General features: G+C 39.8%; 1 protein-coding gene across 10 annotated transcripts in view; it reads right to left on the reverse strand.

The window, feature by feature from the left end:
• Positions 1-27,328, reverse strand: part of LRRC4C (leucine rich repeat containing 4C) — a 1,285,379-nt gene that overhangs the window by 377,149 nt on the left and 880,902 nt on the right. The window lies entirely within an intron of this gene.

A 27,328-nucleotide genomic window follows, 5' to 3' on the forward strand; every position in this document is an offset into this window, starting at 1 on the left:
AATGTCATTAGCACGTGATAAGATTGCAGTAAAACTGTGGCTGTTTTTAGTTCCAACTCCATAATAAAAACTGGGCATTATTCTTATGCCATTTTTTACATGAGAATGAATTGTACAGATCTTAGGAGCAGATCTGATTATGAACCCTGGCTCCACCACTTACTCCACTGTGAGCAGGACATTTAGCCTCTTCAAATTCCTCTTATGCAAACTGCGAAAAACGACCTCCACCTTGAAGGTGAAGGTTTCGCACCCTGTGTTTAAAGCACACAAACGTAGTATCTGGCACATAAGATTATTATATGCAAAAAGTGTCGCTGAACTGGCAAATTTATCTTTGGGGTTGGAAAACAAGGCAGTTTCTAACAATAATAATAATTTACCTGCTTACAGTACTATTACACTTCATCATTTCAAAATCGTCTTATCTCAAGTCTTTTTTCAAGTAGGCGAGGTAGGAATTATACCCATTCTCAAGATGAGGAAAATGAAGTGTTCTAACATTTCTGTAAAGCTGTGTGTGTGTATGAGAAAAAGAAAAGTCACATTAGTGGATAATTAAATTTTAATGAAGTGGGAAAATCTCCAGCAATGGCTCATACTATTAAAAATGAAGAATGCTGAGAAGTGAAAAATGTTTTGAATCCTCTGAGCCTTCAGTGTCGCTGCTTTTCCACTTCCACATATTTATGATTGAATCGCTATTGTTTGATGAGCCATTTTATCCTAAGTGGCACTATTGAAGAGATTAATGAGCCAGGAGACCTGGTGAGTTAAATTAACATTTTGAAAGTTAAAATTTATCCAGATTAATAATAATTAAACCTACAAAATATGCCAGAGCAACACCACCAAGATTAATCCTGTCCCACTGTAAAAATCATTCACTTTATATCCTAGAATTAGTCATGAAAAGACCCGTCTCTGAACACCAACTACAGTTACTGTTTAGAACTGCAATTACTGCTCAGAAATACAAGTTTAAAGATTCAAACAGAACGGAATGCTAGATAAAAAGCACACACATTATTAGGAGTCAGACTTAAAATGAATGTACTGAATGAATACAAACTCATATTTGAGGCAAAAACAAACTCTTAAAACATTTAAGCCTTTTAATTTATTGTTTTGGAGACTAGATAAGTAAACTCTATCCAATCATTGCAGGAATAAGAGTTTCAATGTGTACAGTAATTCTGAAAAGTATATTTCCTCCATTTAGATTTTCTCTTGTTTTATGGCTGTATCAGCATCACTAACCACATGTTGCTCTTAAAGTAGCCAAAACCAGTATCTTCAAGGTCTTTTTATTTTTCCTCCTAGAAGGAAAATATTTCAAGGTGGAAAAGAATCAGCTCAATAAGGAAAACTTCAGTCTCCCTAAGCATCTTTCTCTTTCTTGGTTGTCTCACTTCGATTAATTTTGCCATTACTATACCACCCTTGCCCTCAGATGTGTACTATCTCCCCTTAATTTCTAATTTTGACCAATTGTGTCCATTAAGGTAGATTTTTTGCTTCCCCTTCGCTTAGACAAACATGGATTTTAAAACGTATCGGGGAGGGGGCAAACTAAATAAATGTACGAAAATCATCAAAACATTCTTGGGCTTATGCCCAGATTGCTTACTCCAGAGTTTATGGCTGCCTCAACCAAGGAACTGTCCCCTGAACATCTTTACACCTTCTTACAGCAAACACAAAACGTGAGTCAGATTCCCCACTTGAATCCATTTTTCGGGCTTTCTTCTAAATCCCACAGCCTATCTCATAAGTTATGTTTGGGGAATATTCTAGGTGACTATTTCTGGAAATATTCTCATCTTCCAGTTGTCAATCACCGCTTGACAACAAGGATTGTCACCGCTACAGGAGATAACCCTATCCTCTAAGCAATTTTACACTAAATAAAGCTGCAAAGCAAATAAATACTTTGAGCAAATATCAGATCCCATCACAAGATTAACACATGTATGGCCTAAGACATTGTTATTTTCATACCACCTTAACCAACGGGAGAGTTTCAGAATTAATTAATTACTCATTGCTTTCGTAGAGAGACATCATGCCAAGAATTAATGAGAGTAATCCATTAACCTATCCAACCAGTGATACGTGTGGGTGTGAGTGTGGGTGTGCATGTGTGTCCATAACAAAACTTGAACTTTCTTTCCCATACTTTTCCCATTTCATTTACATACTATTTGGAGTAGAAATGCAGTAAGAAATCTTACTAATGGAAACTTAGATTTTATTTGCAAAGAATAAGGGAGAAGATAGTCAGAGGGCTTGTTTTGAGGAAAAGGAAGGAGCTCTGGAGTCAGAAGACCCCTGTCTGAGCTCTGGTTCCACCGTCTATACATTTATATATGAAATTATATATGACATCATTTATTCTGAAAGTTCAAAGATGACTGTTTTAGTCTGAATCAAGGTCCATCAATCAGATGCTCTCTTTCAGGAGTAGTGAGGGAGTGAGGATTTTGAAGTCACAGTATCTACATTTGGAAACTATATACCTTTGAACAAGCCACTTAATCCTCCAGGCCTCAGTTACTTTAACTACTAAAGGGGGAAATGCAACATACCACTCTAGAGAGTCACTAAGAATAAATGAGATTAGGTACATAGAAGTATTTTCAAAGAACGAAAGAGCAATAAATATCCATTGCTTTCTCTTTCTCTTTTCTCAGTGAAACACATGAGCGTATTTAGATGATCTTGTCTTCATTAAGAACTCTTATCACCAAAACTGGTATCAACTAAACTCAGGAAAATGAGAAAAGGAGTCTGTATTTCTTTTGTATTTCCCAGATGGCTTCGCACAACGCTAGACACATAAGCCAGATGTACAAAGGGGACAGTGTACCTATCCTGGGGGCAAAGATCTGACTTTGCATTTGAGTCACCTCTGACAAATCACTTAACCCCTCTGCACGTGTGTGGAGTGAGGGGGTTAGACTGCATGAGCTGCAAGGCTTCTTCCAGCAATTTTCTCTCATTATCCAGAACCTGTTTGCTCACTGACAGATTATGTTCATTCTTTGTTCAAAGGATTGGTGTTGTCTTTGCTTTTTTAATGTACTGATTGACCCCTAAAGAGGGAGGTTAGATAAACATACGAACATATACATCCTCACACAAAGGACTTAACACAGTATTGGGCAAAACGGAGTGTGAGTTGCTTGGTGGCCATTAGTGGGGATTTTATTCATGTAATCTTCAGTGGAGCTGAAACTGACAAACAGTCATAATCTGTTACTCCGTAATAGAACATATGAACCGATTCATTATAGGCCTGAGAAAGCAGACATGTTTACCACAGACATAATTGTTAGATATTGTATTGAAATTATGCAATAAACTGAGAGGAACCATCACACATATATGCAGCTCAGAGAAGGTTCACAGTTGATTTATATGTCTTCTACCAGTATTAGAGACATAGTGCTTTCCAAACAGTAAACATTTTTAACTAAAAAGACAAAAATATCAAATTTCAGCAATCAAATCTCCAAGCAAAAGTGTACGCGTTTCGTAACAAACGGTAAAACTCCTTATTGGTAGGTTTCTCTAATCAATTACGAGTAAACAGATTTCCAAAATGTTGACAAATAAAATTCAGTAATAAATATTTCTTAGACTTGATTTTTTGAAGGACATTAATTTTATCCCCAGTTTAAAATGCAAAATAAATTTAAAAAGAATGGAGACAAGAAGAATTCGATGCAAGGTTGGAGAGGTAAATAACATTTTTCCAAACCTACGCTATGCAAGTCATTGTGCTGTGTAATTTTACGTACTTCATCTTGAATCATTACAAGCTATGAAGAAAGCAATAGTGTCTTTGCATTATGTATGTGGAAACAGACTTCCATAAATATCAAGTGACTGGTGCTGATCACAGATCCAGGGAAACGGAGCCAGGATAGAAACTCATATTTATCTTACTCTAGACTAGAAGAGTGAGTGCATCCTTTTTCCATTATATCAAACTATCTCGAAGTGCACCATTTAGACCTGGACAAGAGAAAACTGCCTCCAGCTTCAGGGTTCACATTGACCTTGTCCTTGCAGGGCTGCTCCAAGCCAGTGACGGAGCCAAGTGGGGTTATGAGAGGCAAATGCGCTCCTGCCCTGAATGCACCTCTTCTAATGGGCCATCTTTGCTCCAGGCCTCCCCATCTGTCTGCCTCAGACTTCCTTAGTGTGACACTCCATCTGAGGCTCCTTCCACTCCATCATATTCCTTCCTTCGCTCTCTTCTTGGATGTCAAACTCACTTTGTGGTCTGAAGACTCCCTCCATCAGCTCCTGTTCCTTCTTCCCTTCATCATTCACAGGCATTTCCACAAATAAGTATCTTGCATATCAAATTTCCTTTTGTCCTCAGCTTTTTAGAGCACCCAAACTGATTCTGCTGGGACAGAGAGCTGTCTGACAAAGCAGGGTGTAGAATGAGATTTTCAGACTCTATCACTCCCTACCCAGCTGGCAGACAGGGCCTCATCTGGTATAGAATCTGGATCAAGAAGAGTCCCTGGTCCAAGTCTTGAACCCACTGCTGAAGACTGTACTAGAGGGAGCTGCTCTTGCCTGCAGGATGACTCAGACGTTGGAAAAGTGTGGGAGCAACAGTACCCACAAGGACGGCAGAGCGGGCTGATTCCTATCAAACTGCACTGACATTAGGCAGAGGAAGAATGAAAAACTGAGAGTGGTTAAGAAATAGTTAAAGGGCTAGGTGTGAGGGCAAGAGGGCCTCTTTGTATGCTACTTTATTTCTTGTAGTAGAAGAGCTGATAGCAAATACAAGAGTTAATAGTTGGAAGCACAGAACTTCCAAGACAAGTAAATGCTCAGACCCAGTTAGATCCGTTATGCTGATTTGGGAAACTCTGATACATGGGACAGGGACACCTGGAGAGGAAGCTCTTGAGAAATTTGGCTTTGCAGATTCCCTTGAACCATCTGAGTTTGAAGACATAGCCCACCCCCTCAGTTAGGACTTTCTCTAACTGCACCCCGTGTGTGGAAGGATGTTTCAGAAGCCTCTTCTTCCCCAAGGCAAGAGGTGCTGCTCCCAGGAGCTGCTGCTGCTTCATCTCTCATCTGCCAGACCAATAACTGGGGGTACATTTCAGTGTAAATTGGTTTACTGAGGCTGATAACTGAGAAAAGAGACTGCACTCCAAAGAGGCTGTAGGAATTAGCTAATATACACCAGCAAGAGCCAGAGGAGAACCTCTGGGGTTGCATTTTGAGGGTGATTGATCAAATGAAGCCAGAACGTATGACAGAATTTGCAGACTTGCGAGCTCTCCCCTAGGATATGGGATTCAATGCCCTGGCAAGGACCATGGATAATGGACAGATTCACTGCTAGGATGGCCCTTAGAAGCCTAGAAAAGACAATGGCCAATGCTGAGTTAAGTGTGAGTGTCTGTAAGCCAGAAATGGAATGAATGAAAAAGTTCGTGGCTGTGGGCATGCTGGAATGGATATATGATGTGAGTCTGGAACACCCACCAGAGGACTGATTCTCTTCTTCTACAGAAAGGCCCAGAGGACACAGAGTTCAGTCCAGCCACTATGAATGCACTGGCGAGAGGGACACACAAATCATTAAGAAGTTCAGTGTTGGTGCTCCTCCATAGGTCAAAGTTCATGGTGGAAAAGGTGGACACAGGAACGGTTCTGTTAATAGCCATGGGAACCCAACTGCCAAGTATATCAGTCCAAACTATATGCTCTTAGATGTGGGAAATAGCAACTGAATGATTCCACGGCCCCACTTACATGGCTCTGAATGACCAACTGGGGGACTTCGTGCTTTGTCCTTCCCATCCTCTCAGTGTTGGGCTCTTTTGGGTTAGAGTCCTAAAGGGAGAATATTCTTTCCAGAGGCCAAAACAAGGTCCCATTCAACGACAAGCTGCCACCAAGGCACCTGGATTCATACTTAGACAGGAAAACAAGCCACCATTTTGACTGGCAGGGGTCACTGGTCCTGGTTAGCAGAAGGAAGTGGGTCTGCTGTCATATACTGCAGGCATGGAGGAAAGTGTGCAGAACCCAAGGGATCCACTGGGTGTCTCTGGTTATTTCTTGCCCAGTGTTAACTATGAATGGACACATGCAACAAATAAAGCCTGAAACAGGTGTAAATTCTAGAAGCTTAGACTACTCAGGGATAAGGTTTTGGGCACATTACCAGATAAGTCACCAAGACTTGCTGAGGTGATATGTGAGGAAGAGGAGGGTTTAAAATGGACAGTGTAGGAAGGATATAATAATATCATGGCTGCCTTGAGAATGTAACCTCAATGAAACGTGGTTTATACTGCTTGTTCCTTCTTTAAAGTTTCTTTTCAAGAGGAGAAGCCCACGGCAGCCATGGAAGAGTTGCTCCCCTCAAGTGGATGGAGAAGTAGGTCTGTGCTGCGCAAGGGGTAGACTATGGCTGCCTTGGGAGTGAGCCACTCAGATCTTTCATGAAAAAAAAAAAACTGCTGTGAGTAATGGGCACTTAGTCGACAGCCCCCAGAGCCACAATTTCCAGGCCCTCTGTAGATGCTAATTGAAGGTCACACTCTTCCAAGGCTGCTCTCACTCAATGACTGAGCTTGAAGAGGGTACTAGAGCAGGGTCAGTCCTGCCCACCTTCACTCTCCTTAATGTGAAGCATTTCTTCAGGGGCTACTCAACAGCCTGGCTGAGATGTTCTCTCAGGGCCACTGCAGCTGGGGTTCTTCCTACCCAAACCCCCTTCTTGCCCTCACTCCTTCAACAGATGTCAGATCCACTTTGTGGTCTGAAGGCTCTCCTGCATCTTATTACTCCCCCTCCCCACTTTCCTTAAAAGGTGTTTCCCACTGATAAACGTCTTATATATCTGATTCTAACTTGACATCCATTTCTTGGATTTCCCCAACAGATGAAAACCACCTTAAGGAGCAAAAAGTTTCTCACATCCCATAAAAATCTGGTTTGCATAAAAAGCTTTTGCTTTTCAGTTAAAATTTTTTGACCATAAAGGAAGATGCAAAGACCATCTCTATACACTGGGAATCTATCTAGTTATTCAGAAAATTCTTAATATTTTAGATATACCCAACTGAACTCCAAGTACGTTCTCAAATTCATATCATAGAAACTTTTAGAAAGATTCTTGATTTATTCTATAAAATTCATATTTCCATTAAATTATCTGTTTCTTCTGTATACATTTCCCTTTATAAATTAGCTGCCTTGTCGTCTTTTGCTAAGGTTTCTTTCCCCCTTTCAATTGTGCCATATTTTTCCTTCCATTTTTTTTTTTCCTACCACTTCCCTGGGAAAGTTGGAAAAGTGAAATTAAGTAGAACAAAGCCACAGTTAAGGTCTGCACGCTGGATGTTCAACTGGATTTGCTCGTTATTTAAGTAATTCTACTTACATATCACTTAATTCATATTAGCTCTTCATCAAAATTTCAAGAACTTTTAGGGTTCCTCTGATAGCATCAAAACTTTTTTAGTGTTCTTACCTTGAATACTAAGTTTCTACTGTATGCATCAGATTATAACAGAAATCAAATAAAATCGTGTCTCACAATCTTGTACATTTGGATAATGACAGAGGGTGATGCAATCTATAACGAATTATAGATTCATTACTAGAAGTTACATTGATCTAGGACTACAAAAGATTCTTCAACTTTCAACAAGTCATATATTCTAATATATTGACTATGAAGGTATGTTCTTTGTGCGGTAATGGGACTTTCCAAGGAAGGTATGGGTCTAGTTCTTGGTATATCTTGTTTTCTTTCTTTAATTGTTCATGAACTCAAGAAGCAATATCAATTTGGTTTTTTTCCTAAGGAAGGTGCAGGGTAAGCTAGCATCATTGCTGAAAGCATTTTTAAATGTTGGAATTAAGCTTAGCCATAGTTTGCATAAAAGTCTTAGATTCATGGAACACCTCATGCAAAGGAACCTAATTTCTTTAAATAAAGAAGAAATCAGAATAGAAGCATAAATTACAATGTGTCAGGCAGTGCTGTATCTATAATTAGCCCAGGTATTAAACATCTTTCTTAAGATAAAAACACACAGATTCTTAAGTCATTTAAACTAACCATCTGTTTGCTTAGTACTTATTATAGTTCTCTAGATTTTGTACAATTATTGGTTTTAGTTTTACCTTTCAGAGGATTATATTATTTTTGATGACAAGGTGAAAAAATAACTTATTTAAGAAGCATCTATCTAGTGTGTGTTAAGTGCAATATATAGACTAAGAATAATATGATTAAAATGAGGTTAATTTTGTCCTAATTTTAAAGTCCTCTAGGATAGCAAAGATGTCAAAGCTTTGGAATGATGTAAAAATGGTCAACTTTCCTTGCTGGCTTGGTAAAAACTTGGATTTTTTTTTTTTTTTGGTAATGACGTAAGAGAATTTCTAAGTGGATTTGGAGGAAAAAGAGAAGCAAAGAAGTAGGGAAGACAAGGAAGGCAAGAGAGGCAAGCTTATTGAATGTCTATTAAATACCAGGCTTTGAACTATGGGTTTTCACTAATGTTATCTCCTTTAATCCTTCCAACTGCAGTTTGATGTAATTACAATTGCTCCATTTTATAGCTATGGACACTTGGATTTAGCAAGGTTAAGTGATTTGGGCCAAGGGCTGATAAGTGGCCCAAATGGGTTTCAGGCATTTCAGATATTGAAGTCTATTCTTTTTCCATAAACCGAGATAAGCTACATGACTTCTTACAATGCTCTCCAGTCCCAGGATTGTATAATGAAGTTCGACATACAGTTACTGGTCTAGAAAGATGATGTAGCATCATTTAACAGCAGTAAGAACACGGGTTAACGGTCTGTCTGCTGAGAGTCAGTTAAGACGTACGATTTGTCCTATGCTCTAGCCCTCCCGGGCTACTGCTCTGCATGTGGTAGTCTCTCCGAAATGTCATTTGCATGAATGGGTCCCAGAACTTCGATTCCTCTCTGCCCTTATTTATGCAGGTATCCTTTCTCTTATGTTTATTTTCCTGTGAAATCCGCCTTATACATTAAGGTTGTAGTCTTCAAAGTATAATTCAAATACTACATCTTCAAGGAACACATTTGAAAGTCCCAACTCAATAAGCCATAATCCATTTCTTTTTTTTTGGCTTATTTCTGTGCAAGGCAACTTCTTAGATGGTTTCTAATGACCCCTACTTCCTGATATTTTTGCTGTTGTGTAATACCCTCCCCTTGAAGGTGTGCTGGACCCAGGGACTTGCTTCAAAAGAACAGAATATAGCAGAAGTGCTGGGATGCCATTTCTGATGAGCTTACAAAAATACTGCCTTCCATCTTGCAGGGCTCACTCTTTCTGTCAGACCCCTAACTCTGGGGGAAGCAAACTGCTATGTTATGAGTAGTTGTATGGAGACAGCAACACAGGAAAGAACTGATGTCTTTGATCGTCAACCCAAGAGGACACGAGACCCTCAATTATACAGCCCATGAGACCGAAACATGTGAGTAAACTCAGAAGTGATTTTTCCTCAAAGCCTTGATATGACTATGGCCCCAGACGATAACTTGATATCAGGCTTCCCAGAGCCCCTGAGCCAGAGGAGGCAGGTAAGCCATGCCTGGATTCCTAATTCACAGAAACCATGACATAATAAATGTTTGTAGTTGTAAGCCACTAAATTGGAGGTGATAATGTTACACAGCATTGTCAAATAAATGGTAATTGTTAAGTAACCAATATAATCTTTATTTCAACACCTACCATAATCTGACATGCCTGATACTATTAGAGATATGCTTAGAATTGAAAGGATTTGACCCATGTGGGCAGAAACTCTTTCTGGCCCACACGGAATACTCCATATCTAGCACAGAGAAAGGAGAAATTAGTACCATCTCTATCCTAGGACCACATGCCTAGAATGGAAGAAGCCTGTCAGTGTCTGTCGTACAGGGAGAGCAACACGTGGAGTCAGTTGACTGCGAGGAGTGGTCATGGGATAAGGGAAGGGGGAAGTTGGAAGAAAATAATTCAGTGACTCTACTGGAGATATTGCCCATTGAGGCAGACTTGGTACATAAAAAAAGAGTCTACCTTGTTCTCAGGAATAAGCAGCTCATGAAAATTGCATCTACTCACATGTCAGGGCTTTTATACATTGTTCAGCCCATAGTAGGTACTCAGTTAATAATCAGAGTGAATGAATGCATGAAAAAATGATGTTATGACCTAGACAGCCTGGAATTAGATTCCGGTGCTGAAACGGATATAAACACGACTCTCTGAGTTCACATTTCTCATCTGCAATACAACAGGGCTAAGTCAGAAGACATTCAGTATCACACCTACATAGTTCTGAGAGCCTGTGCTTCCGTCTATTCTACAGACTTACAAAACTTTACACTACAACAGACTGCAAACTCTTTCCTGGGCTCATTTATTAACTCTTCAAGGCAAAATAACCAAATTTAGAACTTCCCATTTGGTATATGTTTATGCCTGTGAGCGATCTGCATGTGTGAGTATGAATATATTTATAGGTAGTATATATTTTTTTGGCTGTGATATATCATCCGGTTTTCTTGACTGCAAAATGAGAATAACACTAGCTGTTGTTCTACATGGATGTTTGACAATTAAATGACATAATATACAAAACGTTTCTAGCATAATGGCTGGTACAAAGAATGAACACAACAACCCTCCTACTGATGGTTTGTTGAAAGTGGATTTCTGTCTTTTTCACTCTGTCTGTGCTAATGGGACTCTTAAAAATCAAACATTCGTAATATTGTGTGAAACAATCAAAAATGGAATATAGTGGGATACTAAGCAATTATTAAATTAACGTTGTTGAAGAATATTGTGGGCATAGGAAATGTTCGCTGACTAAAAGTAAATCAGATAAGTTACAGCAGTTTGTTCCATACGATAACATTGTAATGTGTATATAAATAATAGATTGCATTTATACATCATACATATACATAATATCTGCATATATAATATGAACATATTGTATATATGAATATATATACAAAGATATACATATGCATAAATGTACACATATACTCTAAATAAATATATTCACACATATCCATACACATGGAATAGTGCTAGGAAAGCATGTACCATAATAGTACAATGTCTAAGTGGTGGAATTATGCATGAATTATTTTTTCTATGCTTTTTGTGGTTCTCATATTTTGAAGTTGAATACATACCACTCTCATATTGGGGAAAACCAACACTTGCAAATTAAGATTAGATGAGACCAGCCTCAGCTGGGTTCTGCGGATGGAAGACACAGCTGTGCCCACCTCAAGGCCTGGCTGACACGGAAGACTTGCACTGTGCTGGGTGGTCCACGGACTGTCAGGCAGAGTGATGCACACGCTGCTGCCTATCACACAGGACACTCCAGCAACCGGCTGCTCATGCTCTGAGACCTTGTAATGGGGTTTCATGTGTCCCTCCTCCTTGAAGGAGTTTCCTCGCACGTCTCTCGAACAGTGGTGCCACCAACAGTTAAAGGGTGAATAAACTCCCTCACATGTATGTTTATTTGGGGGGGAAATTCAACATTCATTCAGGATACTTAAGTACCTCTAATTCAATCACAGGGACTACATGTATGTTATGTATTTATTTCCTTCTCCACCTTATCTCTCTGGAATCTGATCCTTTTTCTTTATAACATGTGCTCTAAAAACAGTTTCTAATCACCTATTTTCAAAGAGCCCAAGTATTTAAATACATTCTTTGATGTGTCATCAGCCATTGTGAATACAGAATATACCAGAAGAGGCTAGCATGCAATCAGATCTCTGATTTGTTAAATAAAAGAAAAAGAGAAAGAAAGTAATAAAGGAAGAAGTAATAAATTCAAGAATTTTTTAAAAAGACAAGAAAGATCTTTGAATAAATTTCCATACAATATCTTATAGAATTTTCTTTTGTTTGATACCTTTTTCATTGATGGAAAACTATATATGTTGGAGATATTACATAAATTTTGATGTCCAGTACATAAATAGTGTCCCTAATGCTCCCTTTTTGGTACCTTAAGAGCCTCATGAATATATATAAATAGATTAGAATAAAATTGCATTAGTGGTAGTAATATAGGATATTTAATTAGGGTGTCTATAAACATCTTACATAGGGTCTGCTTTGTATTGTTAGGGCTGAATTTCCTTCCACAGACATCACCGTTCATTTAATGGATATTCTAGGAATGACAACACCCTAAAGTGCAGAGTACTACCCTAAACCCTGGAGTGAACAGGATAAAATCCCTGCTGGCATGGGGTGCACATTCTGATGAGAGAAGACAGACCATGTAAGTCAAAAATACCATGTGAGCTAGAAATGGATGTTTTGTAGAAAGAAAATAGGGAATCAAGGTAAAAAGGACTCAGCCATGGGCCTTACATTAGCTGGGTTGGTCGGACTAGGTCTGTTTGCAAAGATGTGGAGGGATAATTGATGCCAAGATCTCAGACAAGGTATCGCAGGCAGACAGACCAGGATGCACAACGATCCTACATAAGGAATGACTTTGGGGTATCGGAAGGGTTGAAAGAAGGCTGTTACAGATGAACTTAGTGAAGAGGTAACAAGCTGCAGACAATGAGATCGGGGCAGGTGGAAGGACATTGTTTACATAGATGCCTGTAGAAGCCACGATAAGATGCTTGGATGTTGTCTTACCAGCAGAAGGGATTCATCAAGGCAAGTATCAAAGAAAAGAATATAATGGTATTAGGTTTTAGGCAGCTCATCCCAGCTGTTATGCAGGAGAGAAAAAAAAAAAAGACTAGAGAAGGATGAGAATGGAAACAAGGCATCCAGTTAGGAAACTGTTCTGTTTTAATTACAAAATGTTTGTATTACATTGAAGTATGCATGTTTGAATTATAAAAGCAAAAACTAAAATTCATACTGATGTTCACTGCCCACAATTTTAAAGTGTTTTTTTTTAGGTTGTGTTTTCTTTGTTTACATTTTGACTTTCACTGTTGACTAATAGTGTTTGCAGAGGATGCTCATATGCCCTCATAGAACAGAGGATGAACAGGACTGTAAAAAATCAAACACTAATTTCCACCAATAGACATCTGAACAAGCTGAGGACGGACAACCCAGCTGACTTAGTCAAGGGCACCTTCTAGAACCAGTTACAATGAGAGATGTGACTGGAACACGGGGCTCCTGACTCCCAGCCTAATGATCGCTCTGGATGCTGTCTTTTGTGATCTGTAATTAGAAATAGCTCAGAGGCTCTTTCTAAATAAAACAATATCTGATGCTAACCTTTCCATTATATTATGTTTCCATCTGTTCTTCTTGACAATTATAGATCTTTAAAGATTTCCTGTGGCTTAGAACATCTTCCCAGAATGTGGGCTTCAGGTTTCTTTGGCAACTTTTTCTCCCGAAGAGCGAGAGCTGGACCAATTCAGAAGCCCGATTTTAAGAATAAAAGGGGAGTCTAGCAGGTTTCCAAATCAGTTGGCAAACAGAACCGTTCTCCTCAGCAGAGGTACATCTGTGCTCTTTGGCTAGATGAATTTTCCCTGGTTACAAATGATACTTCACCAAAAGGAAAAAAAAACAAAAAAACCAGGGCTTCCCTTCACCTCCACCCCCTGGAACCCTGGTTCCCTTCTGAAGGACTCTCACCACACCATCTCATTGTTCCTCTTTTAATCTCTATCACTCCACACCCTCCTCCTTAATAAAGGGCTAGCGTGTCCTGCATTTTAGGAAGGATGCTAGCTGATTTAACATAAGGCAGCAACAGTTAAGTTCCTATGGGAAATATATTTTTCAAAGGTCTTAATTGAAGGGTGCCAGAATTAATCCCTCCTCATCCAAGTGAACACCACCTGAGAGAAAGAGCAATAATAGCAGATGACACCTCAGTATCCACAAGCATCCAAGGGGTTGAGTGAAGAGTTTGTTATTTCCCAGAAGGTGGAAAGGGCTCATACACGACCATTATGTGTTTAGAAATCCAAGAAGATGGCCAGACCAACAATATCTATAGAAAGGAAGTAGAATTCGATCATAGGCTGCAGTTTAGTGCTTAATTCAACATCTTTGGAGAAGACTGGAAAGGGAAGGACAGGCCTAGGTTATAATATGAGGGCCCATTTATCAGAATAGAAGGCGGGATCTTGGTTTGAGGAATGAAACAAACGCTTGGCTACATAAATTGGGATTCAATCTAAAACGTCGACTCTCAGTCCCTTTCATATAGAGTTAGGGCTAGTCCTAGAACTGGGACTCGAGCGGTCGAGATGGGAGTGATACAGACTAGAAAAATCTGAGAGGTCTCACCTTTAACATAAGAGTTGATCACCTTTCAAAAAACACACTCTAGATGCAAATAATAGTTGCCACTATCACAGCATTTTACATTTAACAAATGAGGTGACTACTGAAAACGAAATGGTTAGAAATCTTTTTGCAAATGGGTATCTGCCCTTACTGCAGTCTGTCCGCATTCATTTAGTCTTCTACAAAAATATGTTCACTAAAATCCAGTCTGCAATTAGAGAACATTTATTAAATTAGATCCTAATGTATTTGATAGATTAGTTACGGTAAAATAAAATCAGTCTCAAAGATGACTATTCGAGCCTTAAACCTTGGGATTGGGAATTCAGAAGAATAGCATTCTACTCATTTTTTAGCTGTCAGGCTGAGCAAGTCACTTAACTATATCCAGGCTTCATTTCTTCCTCTTTTAAGATATTAAGGAAAATGGTAAGATTTCAGGAGGTCTTCGTGCAGTGATGTTTTATATAACTGTGAACCTACAAAGACAAAATCTATGGGTGTTTTCTAGATCATTTTCTTTTATGTTCTCCATCTTGTTTTAAGTGCTCCCGCTCCATCCGTTCTGCCGTGACAGCCCCTCTGACCCTAGGAAAGTGACTGCTATTCTCGACCCCTTCCAGAAATAGTCAGGCCCCCGTGACCTTGCATATGCTGTTCCCTCGGCCTGAGAAGTCTGTCCTCACGCCACCAGGCTTAGAGAATGCCTGTTTCTTCTGTCAGACTCAGCTCTCCAGCTTTGACTCCACGGGAAAACCTTTTCAGACATTCATTCTACCCAGGGTTGAGTTCAATGCCCCTCTCCTGAATTCCTCCCAAATCCTAAGCCACCCAGATTATAGTAAATTCCATAAATAATTGCTCGTGTTGTCCACTTACTCAATACAGTAGGACGACCTAGCTCTGGCCATGACACATGGAAGGTTTGCAATGAATGTTTCTTGGGTAAATTAACTAATGGTTTAACAGAGGACAAATTGCTACATACTAGTTATACTACTTAGGTAAGATATACTCTTTTTTTAAAAAATATATTCACTCTTAAAGCCTCAGTTTTCTCATTTCTATAATGGAGCCACACAGTCATTGGGTGGTTGCAGGAATTAACTGTGACAATGGACGTGAACCATTTAGCACAAAACTGATACATTATAAATGCTCAGTGAAGAGTGACTGATGCTAATTGTTAGATTTTTTTAATGATTCATTCTTAATTGATAAGATTTGGCTACTGTGTTAATATGTCTCTGTAATTTACTGACACAGCAATATGTAATGGCTGAAAACTGAGATCATGCATGTGAGAAACTGTGTGTGTGATATAAAACATAAAATATCTTTTTTGCACTTGAATTATTTTAGAAAAAAATAAGTCTCTCTAGAGAAATGTAGTTTAACTGATTCCACTGAATCCATCTCAGATGACAATTTCCTCCATCTTTATCTATCCTAGGAAAGGACCTTTTATTTACTTTCGATGAAGGGGAAAACCAGAGAGCAGACCACATCGCTCCCTGACTGCCTCTGTTGGGAACTATTGGTAAGTCAGAGCAATGGGGTTTAAAAGAGCTCAAGATGGACCCTAAAACCTCGACATAAAAAGCACGAGTAACAGTCGCTCATGCATCCTAAGTATTATTTGATTATTCTGTTGCTCAGAGTTGCTGTTCCTCAGCACATCTAGACGTGATATAGGAACGGATCTGACCTGAGGAAAGGCAGCGGTCACGTCCTCCTCTGAGTGGCAGAGTCCAGGGCGATCGTGTAAGTGCAAACCCAAACACCATAGGAATAAGTATCTTAAAATGATAAATCGAGCTCACCAGCTGTGAAAGAAAAAGTGCCCAAGCCTCCTATCCTGACAAATGCCCCCTCATGCTAGTGTAGAAAGCCGGGTTTCAATTTGGAATTCTCAGAAGCCTTGGAAATGAAGGCAGGAACTTGGGAAAAGGGAAGGGAAGAGCTGGCTCCAGAGCTGGCTTCACCCTCCTCTTTCTCTTCACCCTGATCTCCTTCCCAAGCCACCAGGAAATGCGTGCACAGATGTGTGGACGCCCAGCTCCCATATGCAACTTCCTTCCACATCTTCCTCCCCAGGCCCTGCAGATTGCTGCTCTCGGCCACATTCGCAGGGAGGTGCATGTATAATGGGAGGAAGCCTGTGCTGGTCAGAAGAGTGTGTGCCATGTCATCTCCAGGGTCCCCGGGAGCTGGAGCGTTGGGGCAGAAAGGAAGCCTGATGTCCGCATGGGCACATCCTATTGGCTGCAAGGCCCCTCATGCCATGGCCTGGGGCGAGGTCAAAGGATGAGCCCAAGGCAGAAGCTTCTCTCGTCCATATTTCAGGGCAACACAGTCAGTGCTTTTCAGCCCTACTGGATATGAAAGAAAGAAAGCAAACACAGTCCAGCTTAAGGAAAATCTCAGCTCACCAGTGTATGCGTCAGTAAGAGAGAGAGAGAGGAAGGACATGAAATTAGATGTGTCACAGGGTGACCACTCGTCCAGGCTGTCCTGGTTCTGCCGGGTTTCCTGGAAACCGAAACTTCACGTGCTGAAACTAGAAAAGGCCCAGGCAAACTGGGATGCGTCCATCCCTTTAGTTTTACAGCTGCAGGGCTCCGAAGTGATCTCACTAGGAAGTGATCTCATTCTAGGCAATGGAAAGGGCATGTGACCAAATGAAGAGATATTTGATTTCTAGTCTGAAGTTTACTGCTAATTAGCTGTGGGAATTTAAGCCTCTGCCTTTGGGTTTCATCTATAAAATAATTTGGTTGCCTGTGAGATTTAAGGTTGAATATTCCATTAACGTGTTGACAGGACCGTTCTTATTTGGAAATCAGAGTTTTGTTTTTTTTTCCCCACTGGCAGCGCACAATAGCTACCCCAAGGACGATGTATTCCTAGGAGCAAGTAAGTATTTGTGAGCAAACACTACCTGCACAAACAGTAGGTGGGAAAACCTTCACACAGCTGTGGGTTGGATAATGCAGATGGACAGGTTGCAAATGTGGCTGCGTTTCCCCGGATCTCATTTAATGGGTGCACTTTTCTGCTTGTAAAATCGTATCGCGACAATTGACATATGAAATAGTTAACGCTGAAGACAGACCACACCCTCCCTGGCCACAGTCTCATTTCCTTCCAAGTTATCTTTGTTCTCCTGCTTCTAAAGAGTAAAGCAAATGAGCACAGAAATCTGACCCTGGAAATGTGTCTGTTGTCTTAATTTTATCAAGGGAAAAATCTAAGTCAAGGCAAAGGTCTTTACTAGAGGGATAAAGAGGGATAAAACACCTATCTGGATTAGCAACTGCTCTCCTGGACTGAGGCTTATTAACCCCGTAAAGCTGGACGACAGCAAGTTTCAGCGCCTCACATTTTAGTTCCAAATCATGGAACTAAGTTGATGGATGCGTCCAGTATTTGATGCTTGGAATCAAGATCGTCAGTCATTGGGTTGCGCTTATGACTGCAATGTGTGCTCCTAGAGCAGCTCTTTGTTCTAATTTTCGGTCTGGACCTTTGGCCTTAAGGACTGCACTTCGTTTGTTTGAAGTCTGTGTCCCTTAACGACTTCACAGGTCTCCAGGAGCGCTTAGGGGCGCTAGCTCATTGATCCTGGGAAGTGGTATCACACATCTGGCCCATATCCGCTGAAGGCGCCAAGGGGAGCCTTTGTGACAGCTAAACTTTCTAAAGGAGAAAAGTGCAAGGAACTTTAAGGTACAGTAATTCCACACCTCCACCCAGTCCTTAACCCGATTCACTCCTTCCTCTATTTTGGCAGACTTCTTATTCCCCTTAAGGTCTTACTAAACCTAACATATAACCTTAGTAGGGGAATAATCACATTATTTTCCAATGGTTTGTTCCTCTGTTAAACTCCTTTGTTAAAAGGAGACATGCTTTTCCAGAGTGGAAGTCGTATTTTGGGGGTTTTAGCACCTAATTCTGTATCTGATATCGAGCAGGTACCCATTATATGTTTTTGAAATCAATGAATGAGTGATTCAGTAACTAACTACATATGAGTCTCTGAGGCCATCATCATGGTAAATGAGCTCTACTTTTAGAGATTTGGGGATTTCCCCACAAAGGACCTTTAATGCCAGATTAAATTCTGTAACGTAAACATGAGTGGATTTAGTTTTTTGTCTTGAAAGTGGTAAGATACTAGAGAAAATCAGAGACAGATGAACACGGAGTAAGTTTCTATCACAGTGTGGCCTAGAGCATGTACTTCTGACGCGAAGACAGAGCGTGTTTAGACTTTTGAATAAGGATACTGCAAAGCTAACGTTCCCAGCCTGAAGCTAATAAAGCCAACTCCCACTTGGCCTAATGGAAGAGAAAGGCTATGGGAAGCCAGGCTTTCGAGTCATTGTCCTAGAAGAGCCTCTGTGCTGCGCCACATGGTCACAGTGTGGATCGAGGGGAAGTGGCCTATTACCAGGCTGGTCATCTAGGTTATATAAAAACAGATGATTGGAAGGGAAATGGTCAGTATTAATAGTCATGTCAAGATAACAGGAATAAACCAGGACTTTCCCAGGCAAACCAGGACACACGTTTCCCTTATAATCTGCTATAGCTCTTCGTCTACACCAGTAGCTTGGTACTGGTATTGAGTGGGGAGAGCAGAGAAAAAGGTGGTCTTAGCCCTTAGAAGACATTTGGCTAGATTTAGAGATATTTTTGGTTATCGCAGCTGGGAGGAAGGGCTACCAATATCAAATCAGTGAAGACCAGGGATGTTGCTAAACATCCTACAATTCATAGAAGAGCCCCTCAGGGGAAAAAAAAAAAAAAGAAATTGGCTCAAAATGGCAGTAGCACCACTTTTGAGAAACTCTGCTCTACATCCTCTAAAACCCTCTGAAATATTAAAACTCACCATCTTTCATTTTCTTGCTCCCTAGTTGAGATTTGGCCTTCTGAAATCTTTCTCTCAACCCATCTCTCTGCCCCATGCCTGAACTGGCTTCCCAAATATGGCCCCTGGGAGGCAGGAAAGATCTAAAACACAGGGAACACTTTGTATGTGTCAGGCAAAGTATTTTTGATTAGGAAATACACCTGAGTAATGGGAAGTCTTTTAAAATGTCAGTTATATTTTAAAATTCTACATCTCCTTATTTTTATTAAATCTGACTGCGGGTCCTGACTGTCCATCTATTGAAGATGCTTTTACGAGGGAAAATCTTATCAGTAATCATTTTCAGGCATAAAATGATTTACTTCTTACTTTTTAAAGAAACACCACACACACACACACACACACACACATGCGCACATACACCAATATCTGCTTCTCTCTCCCTTTTCCTCTCTCTCTCACACACACATGCACACACACACGCATGCACAAAATCACAAACCCCCACCCCCCACCACACACAGACGCACACCAAGAGACTAGAAAAGATTAGCAATAAAATATTTGTGGAGGAGAGATGAGCAAAGCCACACCACCATGGAAAAGCCTCTCAACTCACTTTCTAAAGGGACTTTGAGAAGTGAGAGCACTTTTAATCGTATGAATGACACAGATTCAAACTTCCTACATGTATTTTATAAATGTTGCAAATCAATAAACTCTATAAGGTGCAATTTTAATCAGAGCTGTGTAATTGGAGATTTTTTTGTTTGGTTTCGTTCATGGTTGAACAGCCAGCACCTAGAAAAGAGCCTGGCCCGCGGTCGGCACACGGCAGGCACTTGTTCGTTAGTGCTGTTTTTCTTTTTTTACTGCAAACTTATTGGACAAAAAGTCCCTTGTCACAGAAATCTTTAAAAGAAATGTGATAATTTTGAAGTCTCTGACTTGGTTAAGCTATAATGAATGAAGCAATAGAAAATACAGCAGATATTCTAGGCAAGCATTAAATAGGTCTATGGAAATGCCTAGAAAGTAAATAGCAACGACCTATAGTGACCTTTCTATATTTCTTCTTCTTTTTAAAACAGTGTTGATAAGGTATAATTATAGGCCACAAAATTCAGCCACTGCAAGTGTAAAAATCTTACAATTCTTAGTAGAGTTATAGAGTTGTGCAATCATCACTACAGTCCGACTTTAGAACATTTTCATCACTCCAAAATGTTGTCTGGCGCCTAGTTCCAGTTAATCCCTGTCCAGTCCTGTCAGCCATTGTCTATATTTATAATGTGTTTGGACAAGCTGACTCTCCAAGCTAACAAGGAGTGCCCCTCTAAAGGAAAGCATCCCCCCCAAAAGAATGCAGTTTAAATCTCTGCCTTCTGTTCCTTTTGCTTTCTGGCCCAAGTTCATGTCAATCATAGTAACTCACCTGAGATTGGCAGAAACAGAGTTGAGGAGAGGATGTAGAGGTAGTTAAAGCTATGACTGAGACTAAGGGAAAAGAAAATGGTGAGGCTGTTTGTTAAAATGTGCTTTTCCAGTGGGGTGTGTGGGTGTGTGTGTGTGTGTATGTTTCAAGATGAAAGAAAATGAGAAAAAAAAATGCTACTGGCGTCAAGGGGAAATGAGTCCTAAGATTGAGAGTATATGGATGATAAAATGCCTGAAGAATTAATAAAGCATTCTTGACTTAAATCAATTTTCAAATATTTTCCACTTTAATTTCTAATTTTTAAAAATCTATTAATTTTCCTCCATCTCTATTTCTGCCTTCATCCAGGGAACCCAGGGAACTTATATATCTAATCAGGATTATTGGCATAGGTTCTTAAATCCAGCTACCCAAACTCCAGGGTAGTTTCCAGCCAATCAGCTCCATACATAGAAAATGAGTAATAATGAGTAGTGTTTTAATGACTCCAGTTTGACTATGTCACTCTCCTTGAAGCAAGTCACTGTCTTCTAGCATCTCGTTGCCTTCAGTGTATTGATCTGGTCCCTGTTGAGGACTGTATCCTCATCCTTTGCTACTTTCCATCTCTATCCAACTCCTCTGCATGCAAGAATTTTATTTTCTGACATATAAGTTGCAGTTTGCACCAAATAATTTATAATTTCTGAATTCGGTTGCTTACTATTCACTCTGTAGTATCTGACCCCTCCCCAATCTGATGTTGAATGAATGGTGCACTGGTAGTGTCTTAAAATTAAGACACTATACTACTTTCAATCTTCAAAATATACCATGCTTTCTTCTATTTCCATTCCTTTCCAATAGCTGTTCCTCCTGTCTAAGTATTTTCTGTAGCCCGTTTCCACTCGTTTTTACTGTTAACTCCTTTTCACGTTCTAGGATCCAGTCTAATTGTTCCTTAAAGAGGTCCTTCCTGATGTAATTAAAGGGTGGGTTAGCAGACTTTTCATGTTTTATTCTATTCCCTTCTGTGTATCCAGCCTCATTTCCAGCCAACCAAAACGCATAATTGAGCAAAACTAAGAACAATGCAGTTAAGTTCAGTCAAATTTACTGACTGACAGAATTGTGAGCTAAGTAAATGTTTATTATTTTAACCCAGTAGTTTTCAGGCAGTTTACTGCTATAGCCCAAAGGTGAGGAGCACTAAATCATCTGGTAAGAGTCCTTGTCTTGGGTGCTGGATGAGAACAGAGAATTTTATATATATATATACACATAAACATAAACATATATATATATATATAAAATCTCATTTATATATATATATAAAATCTCATTTTATATATATATATATATAATATATATATAAAGATGATATATAACCTTTAATAGTTACAAAAGGGTAAAATTCCTTGTTTCAATCAATGGATATTAGCTACTATTAATATCTTAACAGAACATATTTATAATCCAATAAAATTACATTTTATTATCAAGGTCACAGACTGAATAAATGAAAGCACTAAGATTAAAAGAAGACTAAGAACAGTGCTCTTTGCACAATGTCATGTGGTTGTTCATGCCATCCTCTCAACTAATAGTACCACTGGGTTCATAGAGCTTCCCCAGAAGCCTGTTCGTTCCAAACAGGGGTACCTTTTTCTACAATGGACAAGAAAAGAAAGCTCTGCCTTCAGAGGAAGAGAACTAGTGTGTGATATCACTTAAAGGTGAAATCTTAGAGAGGAGCTCAGAAGCAGAGAGCTGAACGGTGATTATCAGGGGCTGGAGTGCAAACTTCCAGTTATAAGACAAGTTCTGGGGATCAAATATTCAGTATGGTGCTTGTAGTTCATGATACTGAAAGTCACTAAGAAAGCAGATCTTAAACATACTCATCACATATAAGAAACTGTAATTATGTGATGTGATGGAGTTGTTGGCTAGTGCTATGGTGGAAATCATTTTGCAATCTACACGTATCAGATCAACTCGTTGTATACTTTAAACTTACACAATGTTATATGCCAATTATATCTCAGAAAAGCTGGAAGAAAAAGAAAAAAATAAAGATTTGATAAGGGCCAGCTCTGCTAAGAAGAATAATATACTATTTTCTGGATTTGGAGATGGCAGCAGATAGGTGAAGAGAAACTGTATTTTCAATTTAATATCCAGAGTTAAGCTGATCTTTTTTTTTTAAGGATAAAGTAAAATATTAATTATACAAATGTTTAGGTAATATAAATTATCTAAATAATAATTATCTAAGTGTTTGTAGGATCATGGCCAAATCTCAGAACAGTAGAGTTCAGAACTGAAGTAGAAATTTTGCAATGTATCTGAGCTGGGAATAATCTCTTCTTTATTCAAGGATGAAATTCCTAAAAGTTTCTTTTTTTATTAAACAAGAAAACTCTAAGTGTTACCTAAATTTGGTACCATCGTTTCATATGCTGCTTTCCCACTTTTTGAAAGACCAAGAAAGGGTACAGGAAAAAGAACACCATATAAAAATCCTTGCAGCCCTCTGAAGTTTACCAGCTGTCCTCTGAGGACGGAATACACACATTCTTTTCCTGAATGTGTGCCTCAAGTTTCCCATTCTCAAAATATATCAGCAATAATCTGCATCGTCTCCATTTTTGCCAGTATCCAAAACCAAAAACAAACAAGCACTCTAACCTTTTTCACTTGGCGACATGCTTCATCTTTACAAAGAAATGCAGGTGTAGAGTCCCCATTAAAAGGCAAATCCTCAATCTTCACCTCTTAAATGGCTCAGCACTTCAGAAAGAATTGCTGCTGATGAAATTTATGGCACTGATAAGAGTCCAGTTCAAAAATCTTAACTTGGATAAACGGGATTTTCATTTGATGAAGGACTGAATAGATGAGCATTCACTTTAAAGCCTTGCCTCTCAATACTTTGCTCTGAAGGAGTTAAACAAGTTTTGATAGCTACTTCGGAGTGGGTAATACTGCTTCTTTTTGTTACATGAACTATTTCAGGTGTATTATTGCCACTTAAATGTGACCTTGTGCTCCCAGATACTGTCCAGTGAATAATTGTGCAGGCAGGCGATACTGATATTTTCCTAAACTGTTTACCTCCTTCACGCATGAGGCCGGTCTTTCTGTTTTCATTCCTTTGAATCTTTCCCCCTTCTCTTCGTTTTGAAACCATTCTCTTTGTGGCACAGCAAATAGGTTATGGTAAGTCTAAACTGGCTAATCACACCAACAGAAAATTGCCCCATCAAATGACAATGTGTTCAAATACGGAAACTCCAGTGAAAACTATAACTCAGTGCAAATTCTGTGGAAATTCGTTTTCTATCAAATTGGAGTTATCTTCTGCAAAGTGAATGATGAAATAACTTTGGGGGGATTGGACTGTATTGTTTTATTAGAAATATTTCTAACAATATTGGTGATTTTTTTTAAAAATGCAGCTGTCTTCAAAGACTAACCATCAGCGGGGTTGACTCTATGTTAAACCTAGCTGATGTTCCTAGCAGGGTTGGAGTTTTTATTCTTTTATTTATGTTTGTTTTGTTCTGTTCTGTTTTTGTTTGGTTAACAGTAATTTATGTTAATTCTGTTTTGTTTTTATCTTTTAACAATGGTATGTTGTCTTGACACCTCCCAATAAAATCACCTGCAAAAGAATGCTTAAATATTGAAAAGAATAAAATCATATGTGCGAAATACTGACGTTCCTGGAAATTTTATGTATTGGGAGGAATGCCAAGAAAACAAACCCAGGTATCTCACCTGGGGATAAATCTTAGAAAACTCAGAATCCTTCTGTTCTGTGGGTTATCATCTATTCACAAGGAGGGATAAAATTTCAGACTATGTAGCTAGACAGAAAATATTTACAGGTAGTGTTCAGTTTGAAAAAGAAGGGGGTTATATACTAGCATTTCTACAGTGTGTAACCATTACTGCTGATCCTGAGATACTGAAAGGCAATATGTAAAATAATAATTTCATATGTTTTCAAACGTCTGTTCCACTTTCAAGCTGTGATTTTTAATTAATTTTGCAACTGCAAAATCACAATGCCAGGTTTATCAATGAGTTGGTTGTTAGACACGTGTTTTGAGAAACAGTCCCAAACCATGACTTGGCTGTACTTGGAAACACTGAACGTTATAAGAAAAAATAAACTAATACAGTCACAGGCAGGCTTAAACCAATCCATAGCATTTTTCCTTTTTTTTTTTTTTAATATTGTTTGGAGAGCTGAACTGTCTTGTCCTTGTGCCTACATCTCCCGCCTTGTTCAGTTTCACATCCTCACCTTCAACTCACCACGTCCCACTCTGCAAACTCCTGTCTTGGCTTACCTCACAGAGGGTGACAGGCAATGCTCATCCTATGACCTTCCTCCAGGGTTTCTACCTGTGCAATCTCTGACTGGTTAGACCACCAATTTCCTCTTACTCTTTTTAAAAAAATTTTTTAATTATTTTTTTAAATTGAGGTACAGTCAATTACAATGAGTCAATCTTTGGTGTAAGGTGAACCCTCTTACTCTTTAGTTTTACCTGTGGGCCTCTAACCGATATTATAGCTCCTGTAACAATAAATAGCAAATTTTAAAAAGTCCTGAATGATAAATAGAGAGACTGGAGAAGAAAGGAAAAGAGTCTCGCATTTGAACACCATTAATGGAACTCCTTTCCTGCTTTTTGAGCACGAGGCCGTGCATTTCATTTTGCGCCAAAGTCCACAAATTCTGTGGCTGGCCCTGCCTGCCCCTGGTCGTCTTTCTCATCGCGACGTCATGGGCACGCTCCATGTCCTTGCCTGACAGATCTAACTCCTCATTTTTCTCATCGAAATTCCTACGTACCCCAATTCTTATCCCACTAACTTCTCCTGTGTCCTTGCCCCTTGCACAGTCACCTGAGAGTCAGTAATCCTCTCTCTTTGCCTCCTTAGCACTCTGAGCTTAGCTCTCTAGCCAATCTCATCATACTAAATCTTGGTAATATATTTATTTTCCTTTCTCATTTAACTGTGGATGCGCTGAAGTCAAGGTCAAGCTTCAGTTCCACTTTTACTCTATTAAGTAGGTACTTAATGATGCCTGATACACTAATATGCCATCAGATCAAATACTGAGAATACAATGCACTGTTTCTGAGGCAGGAGGAACACCTTAGACGTGTGGCATGTGAATCTGCTCACTAGGAGTGTGGCAGAAGGCTGGGGGCGGGTGCTCCACGCTGAAGTCAGTGACACAACAAAACTTCTCAAGTCTTTCCAATTTGCCAAGGTTGCAAAGAGATCAGGGGCAGAAGAAACCAAGATTTAAAGTCAACGATCACTTATGGAACACCTGTGTTGTGCCAGTCTTCACAGTATTTAATGAGTACCTTCGTGGGGAGCAGGGTTTCTCAGCCTTGGCATGGCACCGCTGACATTTTGGACCTGTTAATTCTCTGTGGTGGCAGCGGTCCTGTGCCCCGTAGGACGTCTGGCAGCATCACTGACCTCTACTCGCTAGATGCCAGTAGAACATTCCCCTACGAGGTGACGATCACAAATGTTTCCAGATATTACCAAATGTCTTTTGGAGGGCAAAACTGCCCCCATTTAAGAATCACTGGTGTGGAGGGCTCCACTTTTGATGACAGTATTTTTCCCCACCAAAGCAGAAACTCTTGAGCCCACTGTCTCAAAAAGAGGATGAAGTAGGGTGGAAAAAAATAGAAACACTTACTAGCTTTCCTGGCTTTTGTTTCTAAAAGCTTAAGTCCCAGGACAGAGGAAGAACTTGTTGTCAGAGAGGAAACACACTGCTCAAAAGAAAGAGAATCCAGGCGCATGGTGACAAGGTATTAGGCAGAAACACGAAAGTAGAAAACTTAGCCTGCAGTGAAAAAGAGATTCCTGCAGGCTGATGGAATGGGAGAGACAAGACAGGGAATAGAAGCAGACAGGTCCCTGGATCCTAGAGCAGGGGAGTTCTGTGTCCTGCCAGTGCAGGCAAGCTCTCAGAACGTAAGGGGTATGATCCAGCCTAGGCAGATGGAGCTGCACAACCTTGGGAGATGGATATTTAACAAATACATGAATCACAGGAACAGCAGACAGAATCCGATTTGAAGGGGCTTGGTGTGGGTTGAGAATTTGGGCATTTCAGCAGGTCGTCCTATGGCATGAAATTGGAAGATCAGGTATCTCCCAACACTCACATTGTATCATCACAGAGCTCCTCAAATGCTGGAGTGGGGCCACACCCCAGCGCTGAGAAGGATCTTCAAGGAAGACTAAGATGAAGGTCGACACCCAGCAGCAAAACAGAGTGCTCAGTGAGAAACTAGCATTAAAAGATCTATTAACTAATTAATTTTAAGACATGGAGTTTGTTGACTGAGAGTTGAATTTAGTATCTCTTAGCTCCCTTATGCTCCATCTTCAAAGGTATGTTTCATCGTGCCCATTTTAAGGAGGAATAAACTGAGTCTCCACAAGTTTAAGCGATTTGCTCAAGGTTACTAACTTTCATCTAAATGACCGATGGTCGCCGCGGTCCTACTAGGTGCAGGTGCTTTGCTGGGTGGGAGCACAATGACGAGCCAGTGCAGACCCAGCCCTGACCCGGTGGAGCAATTAGACACAAACAATTAACTGTAAATCG

This window comes from Vicugna pacos, chromosome 10 (genome assembly GCF_048564905.1).
Source record: "Vicugna pacos chromosome 10, VicPac4, whole genome shotgun sequence".
In the NCBI taxonomy this organism is placed as follows: domain Eukaryota; kingdom Metazoa; phylum Chordata; class Mammalia; order Artiodactyla; family Camelidae; genus Vicugna; species Vicugna pacos.